This window comes from Oryctolagus cuniculus, chromosome 16, assembly GCF_964237555.1.
Source record: "Oryctolagus cuniculus chromosome 16, mOryCun1.1, whole genome shotgun sequence".
NCBI classification, from domain to species: domain Eukaryota; kingdom Metazoa; phylum Chordata; class Mammalia; order Lagomorpha; family Leporidae; genus Oryctolagus; species Oryctolagus cuniculus.
Genome location: NC_091447.1, coordinates 286,065 through 294,437, shown reverse-complemented (window position 1 = coordinate 294,437; position 8,373 = coordinate 286,065). Strand labels below are relative to the sequence as shown.

Here is an 8,373-nt window from a genome sequence, read left to right as displayed (position 1 = left end):
TTGTGAAGATGTATCTTAATTTGATATGCTCAAATTTGTATATTTTATTTTTGTTACTTGTGCTTTTGGAATCTTATGCAAACTGTTGTCTCTGCTAATGTTTTACAGTTTCTCATATGTTTACTTAGGTTTTGGGTTTTTTTTTTAACATACATAATTTTATTACAAAATTTTTTTTAAAAAAACAACACAGAATGCAACATCCTAACAAAAAATCCAAATTTACAAATGATACTAATTCCTACAACTTTGCTGCGCTACCATACACAAGTCAAGAAATTAAAGAAACCATTAAATATTTAGGAACATTCAACATCAGAAGCTTTAAAATCTAACTGTATGTAGTAGCCCCTCAAAAAGCTACAACCTGCATTTTTTAAAAAAAGTATTTTCTCTACAAAGAATCTTATCAGCTATACAAAAATCTGTACAGTTTTTTTATACTGAAGCTAATATTGAGCTGCACTTGAATTCACATTCTTAGCAAAACAACTGCCTGAGCACACACGCACACTCCACACTCATCATTACAGGATAGCCATTTATTCTTCATCTTCATCCTCTTCCTCATCATCTTCATCTTCTTCTTCTTCCTCTTCTTCCTCCACATCTTCAGGTTCATTCTTCTTGTTTGAGCCTGTGGGCCTACCAGGGCCCTTCTTTCCCGCTTCACTTTTGCCCTTGGCACGGTATGCAGCAATATCCTTTTCATATTTCTCCTTTAGCTTAGCTGCTTTCTGTTCATATGGTTGTTTATCTTTGGCTGAGTGTTCAGACCGCATCTCACCCAATTTTTTTGCAGTGTCCCCAATGGACAGGCCAGGGTGTTCACTTTTGATCTTTGGGCGATGTTCAGAGCAAAAGAGAAAGAAGGCAGATGGTGGTCTTTTAGGAGCATTGGGATCCTTTTTCTTTCCCTTCTTATCACCCTTGGGAGGAACGTAATTTTTCATCTCCCTGTCATAACGAGCTTTTTCACTTTTTGCCATATCTTCAAACTTGGACTTTTCCTTTGCAGACATGGTCTTCCATCTCTCCGAGCATTTCTTAGAGAATTCTGCGAAATTGACCGAAGAGTCAGGGTGTTTCTTCTTGTGCTCTTCCCGGCACGTCTGCACGAAGAAGGCATAGGAGGACATTTTGCCCCTTGGCTTGTTGGGGTCTCCTTTACCCATGACGACGGAACGGTGGCCACCTGGTGTGAGTTGTTCCTCAGACTCCCGCAGAGCGGCCAGATCCGACGGCATTGCTTCCTTCCCTCAGCTCCGGCATGAACTCAGGATGTGAGGGCGATCTGGCTGCGACATCTGTCACCCCATTGATCGCCAGGGTTGATTCGGCTGATCTGGCTGGCTAGGCGGGTGTCCCCTTCCTCCCTCACCACTCCATGTGCGTCCCTCCTGAAGCTGCGTGCTGGGTCGAAGAGGACGACCTTCCCCGCTAGAGGAGGACCGGTCTTCGGTCAAGGGTATACGAGTAGCTGCGCTCCCCTGCTAGAACCTCAAAACAAGCTCTCAAGGTTTTGGTTTTATATTTAGACTTTTAATTAACCTTGAGTTGCTTTTACATAGTGTATGAGGTGTTGGGGTATCTTTTCAGGCTTCTACATATGGATAATCACTTTCCTTTAAACCATTTGCTAAGGGGATTCTTCTTTCTCCTGTTTGTTTTCTTTCCTTAATTAAATAGGGGTTGGCTGTAGAAAAGTCAGTTTATTTCAGCTGCCTATTTTTTCCATTGAACTATGTGTCTGTTTTTCCAACAGTGCTAACACTGCTTCTATTTTTTTTAAGATTTCTTTATTTGAAAGGCCAGATGCTTCTTCCAAGTCTCTCATGTGGGTGCCAGCACCCAAGAACATGGTCCATCTTCCACCAATTTCCCAGGTGCATTAGTAGGGAGCTGGATTGGAAGTGGAGAACCTGGTCTTCGAGCAACAACATATGGGATACATGCACAGCAGGACAAGGCATTAACCTACTACACCACAGCATCAAACCCTTCCTTATTTACTTCTGCTGTGATCTTTCATTATTCACTTTTCTACTGCCCCACAACTTGACTCATTCCTGTTTTTTTTTTTTTTTTCTGGGTCCTGGAGGATGGTAGTAGGTTGCTTCTGGGATATCTTTTTTTTTTTTTATGTTAGTAGGTACTTGGTAATCTAAAATCATAGTTTTTACTTTCTATATTTCTCTGCTAATCACGAGGACCTTCTAGATGACAGCAGAAAATGCTAGCAGAAATGAGGATATATTAATTTGCTAAGAAAATACCACAGAGAATATGATTTAAATCATGGAATTTTACTTCTCAGAGTTGTAGAGCTTGAAAATATCAGATCAAGGTGCTAATAGGCTCAATTTTTCCAGAAGCCCTTCTCTGATGTGACAGACACATCTATCATTTGATCTGCTTAAAAGCACTTTCTTCAGGTAGAGTTATGTTGGTGGTTAGCACTTCAGTGTTTGAGTTTTAGGGAGGCACATTTCAGTCCACAACAGCAAAGGGGCCCTGTGGTCTACTTCAATGACAGCCATCTCTGCGGAGGATAGAAAGTTTGAAATCAGCATTAGGATTTCTCACATTATTACTGTCAGTGCTATCTCCATCAAATGTGCATTCATGTACACACAAACAAAACTACCTGTACACATAAACACATTCAACAGTGGAAATGCCTGATGGTTGTGTACAGATAACATCAATATAATAATCCATAAGATGGCCTATTAGCAGACATTAAAAGAGAATTAGAAAGAATGACAACAAAATCTGCAGTTACCTATATTTATGTCTATATGTATGATATTCAGTATTTATAGTTGCTAAAAGATGAATACTGATGTGTGGAAATAAAAGCTAAACCTTACCTTGCAATATTGCAGCCTAGTCTACATGAAAGATGTCTTCCTAAAACCTTTCCCTGGGCCCACTCTGTGGCATAGTAGATTAAGCATCCACCTGCAGCACCAACATCCCACATGGGCACCAGTTTGAGTCCCTGCTCCTGCACTTCCAATCCAGCTCTTTGCTAATGGCCTAGGAATGCAGTGGAATATGCCCTGAGTGCTTGGGCCCCTGCACCCATGTGAGAGACCTGGAGGAAGCTGCTGACTCCTGGCTTCTGGCACCTGGCTTCAGATCGGCCCAGCTCCAGCCATTCTGGCCATTTAGGGGTGAACCAGTGGATAGCAGACCTCTCTTTCTCTTCCTCTCTATATCTGTCACTCTGCCTCACAATAAATAAATACATTTTTTAAAAACTTTTCCCTTTTTAAATTTCTTAATTGTTTTAAAGATTTATTTATTTATTTATTTACAAGTCGAGTTACAGACAGAGAGGAGAACCAGAGAGAAAGAGGGAGGTCTTCCATCTGATGTTCACTCCCTAATTGATTGCAACTGCCATAGCTGTGCTGATCCGATGCCAGGAGCCAGGAGCTAGTTCCAGGTCTCCCAGATCGGTACAGGGGCCCAAGGACTTGGGCCATCTTCTACTACTTTGCCAGGCCATAGCAGAGAGCAGGATCAGAAGTGGAGCAGCTGAGTATTGAACCGGCCCCCATATGGGATGCTGGAGCTTCAGGCGAGGGTGTTAACCTGCTCCACCACAGCACCAGTCCAACATTTTAAATTTCTGATACTCTAAAGTAGCAAAGGACTGCATTACATCTAGGAAAGATGTATTTAAAAATTATAAATCTAGTGCATTTTAGCAGAAGTCCTAACAAAGACTTCTGATTTTCTCAACATTATGTATAAATAAATGATAGAATGAGTCATTGTCAGATTAATAGAAGGAGTTTGAGAGGATTGTCTCTCTTTCAATTGAGTTGAATAGTTTGAGAAGCATTAGTTCTTTAAAAGACTTGTAGAATTCAATAGTGAGGCTGTCTGATCCTGGACTTTTCCTTGTTGGGAGGGTCTTTATTACTCATCCAATCTCTGTCTTGGTTTTTGATTTGTTTAGCTTTTCTATGTGTCTTCATGACTCAATTTTGGTATATTGTGTATGTCCAGGAATCTGTTGATTTTTCCTCTAGGTTTTCCAATTTGTTAACCATCACAATAGATGCCCGCATCATATATTGCAGTGCTAATCTGAGTTTTGGGTACTCCACTTCCAAATCAGCTTCATGTTAATATCCCTGGGAAGCAATGGATAATAGCTCAAATTCTTTCCTTCTTGTCATCTAATTTGGAGAACTGTAACCTCAATGGGGACTTGAAACCTGGTCTTGCACAGTGGTAGCCATATAGAAAGTGAACCAGCAGATGGGAGATCTCTCTGCTTCTCTTTCCTTCTCTCTTTGTCTCTGTGTCTCTCTGCCATTTTTTATCATATTAAAATATTTAATTACTTATTTGAAAGAGTTACAGAGAGAGGGAGAGACAGAAATCTTCCACCACCTAATTCATTTTTGAGATGACTTTAATAGCCAGAGTGTGGCCAGGTTGAAGCCAGGAGCTTTTCCTCCGATGTGTGTGGCAGCATCCCAGCCACTTGGGCCAACTTTCCCTGCTTTTTCAGTCCATTGGTAAGGAGCTGGATCAGAAATGGAATAGCTGGTACTTGAACTGGTGCACGTAGAGGATGCCAATGTAACAGATAGCAACTTTGTCCACTGCACCACAACCACCAGCTCCTCTTTCTGCCTTTCCAATAAATAAATCTTTTGAAAAAGAATTTAAGGTAGTAAAAGTAATCATGACTGAGCAATGACAAATTTATTGAAGTGATCGACTTTCTTAAAGGTCTATTTATGAATTTGAAAGGCAGCACTAGAAAGAGAGAGTGGGAGAGATGGATCTTCCTCCTGGTTTGTTCGCTCCTCAAATGGCTGCAGTGACTGTGGCTAGGCCAGACTGATATCAGGAGCCAGGGGCTTCTTCCAGGTCTCTCACATGGGTGCAGGAGCCCCAATATTTGAGTCACCCTGTGCTGCTTTTCCAGACACATTAGCAGGGAACTGGATCCGTTTGGAGCATTAATGTCTATGATACTCTCCTTGCAGTTGAAGGATTTAGAATCCATTTCAATTATGGGTGGGCCAAGTACAACAGCTCCCAATTGTCCAAGGTTTGGATTAGATGGGTTCTGAGAAATTTTGTTAAAATAGTTATTAATCATAACTCTCAGTTTAAGCTTTTCTTACCAAATTTTCATGTTTGCTGATGTTTATATCTATGGGAAAATTGGGTCTCTGGATTGCAACCAATGAAAGCATCCAGACTAACAGTAATAAGGTCAACAGTCAGCAGAATGATGTCCAGCTGAACTGAAATAGCTTTTCTTATTTGGTAGAGGGGTTACCTCCTGCATTATACTGACATACTGACATAGACAGTAGATATTGGAGCCTGTCTCTTCTGCCAAATGGAGAATGCCGCATTTTGATCCATCATATATATATTTATATATTATAATATATATTATATATTTCTATACATAATATAGAATTACATATAATTATCATAAATATATAATATATAATTATATATAAATATTATATATGAATTTATTTATATATAAATATATAATTATTTCTGATCCAGCTCCATACCAATGGATTGAAAAACCAGTGAAAGATGGTCCAAGTGCCTGGGTTGCTGCCACACACATTGGAGGAGGAGCTCCTGGCTTCAACCTGGCCACACTCTGGCTATTGAAGTCATCTCAATAATATATATATATGATATATATAATAGTTATAATAAATTATATAATATTATCTGTTTATAATTATTATATATTATATAATATATGATAAAGCATAATATATTTTATATATGAATATATTTATATACATAAATATATATAAATAAATGTAAATATATATATATATAGAATTTATTTACGTATTTGACAGGTGTACTTACAGACAGTGAGAGGAAGAGACAGAGAGAAAGGTCTTCCATATGCTCATTTACTCCCCTAATGACTGCAATGTCTGCAGCTGGGCCAATCTGAGCTAGGAGCTTCCAGGTCTCCCACATTTTGGCAGGGACCAAAGCACTTGGAACAGCTTCTACTGCTTTCCCAGGCTATTGCAGAGAGCTGGATGGGAAAAGGAGAAATGGGGACTAGAACTGGTGCTCATATGGGGTGCCAGCACTGCAGGTAAAGGATTACACCACTGCACCACAGTGCTGGCCCCAGTCTATCCTTTATTAAGGAGATCTCAGTAATCATGTTCAGGTATTGCTGTCCTATATTCATGGCCAAAGTCCTAGCAGGCAACATGGTTTGGAGAATCGTAAGCACAAGGTGTGTAGGAGACTTCATTTCTCATACAGCACAGTTAATAACAAGGTTCCAAGAGGGGAAATTACTTGCATCATAGTCTTTGAGAACTAATGGACATCACAGGTGATCTAAAGAATTTAGAAGGTTTGTGAGCCCCTAGAGTGAAAAAGTCACTGGGAGCACAAGGACAGTGCCTAGAGTTTATTTTGATGGATTTTAGCCCCTTTCATTGGAGGGAGGCCCGAAGAAGCTGGACTGATTAGTAAACCTCAGAAGTGTCTTTTCAAGGTGAAGGCAAACTGAGACTGAGGGGTTTTTGGAAAAACGTTGAACAAAAGACATTTCCCACACGTGGTTAAGACACATCATTTATCTACTGATTTTCATCAGATCTGTTAACATTAGGTATAAGGTACAGTGGACATGGTGGATGGCATATAGCAATATGATTTTAGTAATATATCATGAGGTGCTTTTTTTAAATGGATTTAGCAGGTAAAATTGGGCTACCTAATGGGATGTAGCTGGAATAATCACCTTTTTGTTAAATAAATCTGAGGTAATAAATGTTAGTGTATGAAGACATTGAGTTTTCTTTTATTGGGCCTTCTTGGTTATTTTAATCTGGGATCTGCGAATTCTCATTTTCTTTATTTTATTCCTCATCATGTCGGACCAACTCTGCTGCTTTGGGGATTTTTTTAGTACATCTGATATTTGGAAATTTAGACAATAGTATAGTTAAAATGAGATGTACCAAGTAAAGTATTTATTTTTATTCTGATACATATTTTGGAATTCTTCTAAAATTCCTATTGAGTATCCTTGTTAAATTTAGTTGCATCCCAGGTTAAGACTTATTGGAGGCAGGCTCCATGGCTCAATAAGCTAATCCTCCACCTGCGGTGCAGGCACACCAAGTTCTAGTCCTGCTGGGAGAGCCAGATTCTGTCCCAGTTGCTCCACTTCCAGTCCAGCTCTCTGCTATGGCCCAGGAGTGCAATGGAGGATGGCCAAAGTGCTTGGGCCCCGTACCTGCATGGGAGACCAGGAGGAAGCACTTGGCTCCTGGCTTTGGATCAGCGCCATGTGCCAGCTGCAGCACACTGGCGGCAGCGGTCACTAGGGGGTAAACCAACAGAAAAAGGAAGACCTTTCTCTCTGTCTCTCTCACTGTCCACTCTGCCTGTCAAAATAAAAAATAATTTTTATAAAAAGACTTATTGGAGCCACTTTAGTGATTACACCCATGAAACTTTGTTAATAAATGCAAATAGAACCTGGGAAAATTGATGTATATCTTATGCTGTAGAGACTTAAGATTGAACATCTTTTTTTAATCTTTTTTAATTATATAATTTAAAAACAAATTTTAGATTTTTTTTTTTTACTTTACTAAGTCACAGCTCTGGCCCCATTAATATGACTTAACAATGTTTTTTCCTCTCAGAATTATCTCTATTGTTTCAGTTAACTGCATGCCTTTTCTTTACATTCAGATTCCCTCAGCTGTCAAAGCTTATTCATCTTAATTCTGTTGTTCCTATTTCCCTCCCTTTTATTCTGTCCCTAGGCTAATTGAGATCATGATTCTCCATTCCTTCTGTGTGGTGTCACAGTAGGCTTGAAGTGTTCTTTTTCTCTTCTGATTTCTAAAGAAAGAAATTATGTATTCCCCCAGTTTAGATATTTTAATAATGCACTCTAAAACAAAGGTTAAATGTTCTTAATTTGACAAGAATTTTCAGGGCCAGTGGTGTGGCATAGTGGGTAGAGCCACCACTTGCAGTGCTGGCAGCTCATATGGATCCAGATCTCTGCTATAGCCTGGGAAAGCAGTAGAAGATGGCCCAAGTCCTGGGCCCCTGCACCCATGTGGGAGACCTGGAAGAAGCTCCTTGCTCCTGGCTTTGGATTGGCACAACTCTGGCCATTGCAGCCAACTGGGGAGAGAACCAGTGGATGGAAGACCCCTCTCTCTTCTCTGCCTCTCTCTGTGCAACTCTGACTTTCAAATAAATAAATAAATCTTTTAAAAAAAGATTTTTTTCTAATTTTAGATTTGTTCTACTTCATTGCCACTTCAGGGTGTGTGTAAAGAGTGCATATCCAGTTTTTCTATT

The 8,373-nt window shown here is 39.7% G+C and overlaps 1 pseudogene; it reads right to left on the bottom strand.

Moving 5' to 3' along the window:
- Positions 1-261: 261 nt before the first annotated feature.
- LOC138845893 (high mobility group protein B2 pseudogene) lies at positions 262-1,175 on the bottom strand (annotated as a pseudogene).
- Positions 1,176-8,373: the final 7,198 nt, after the last annotated feature.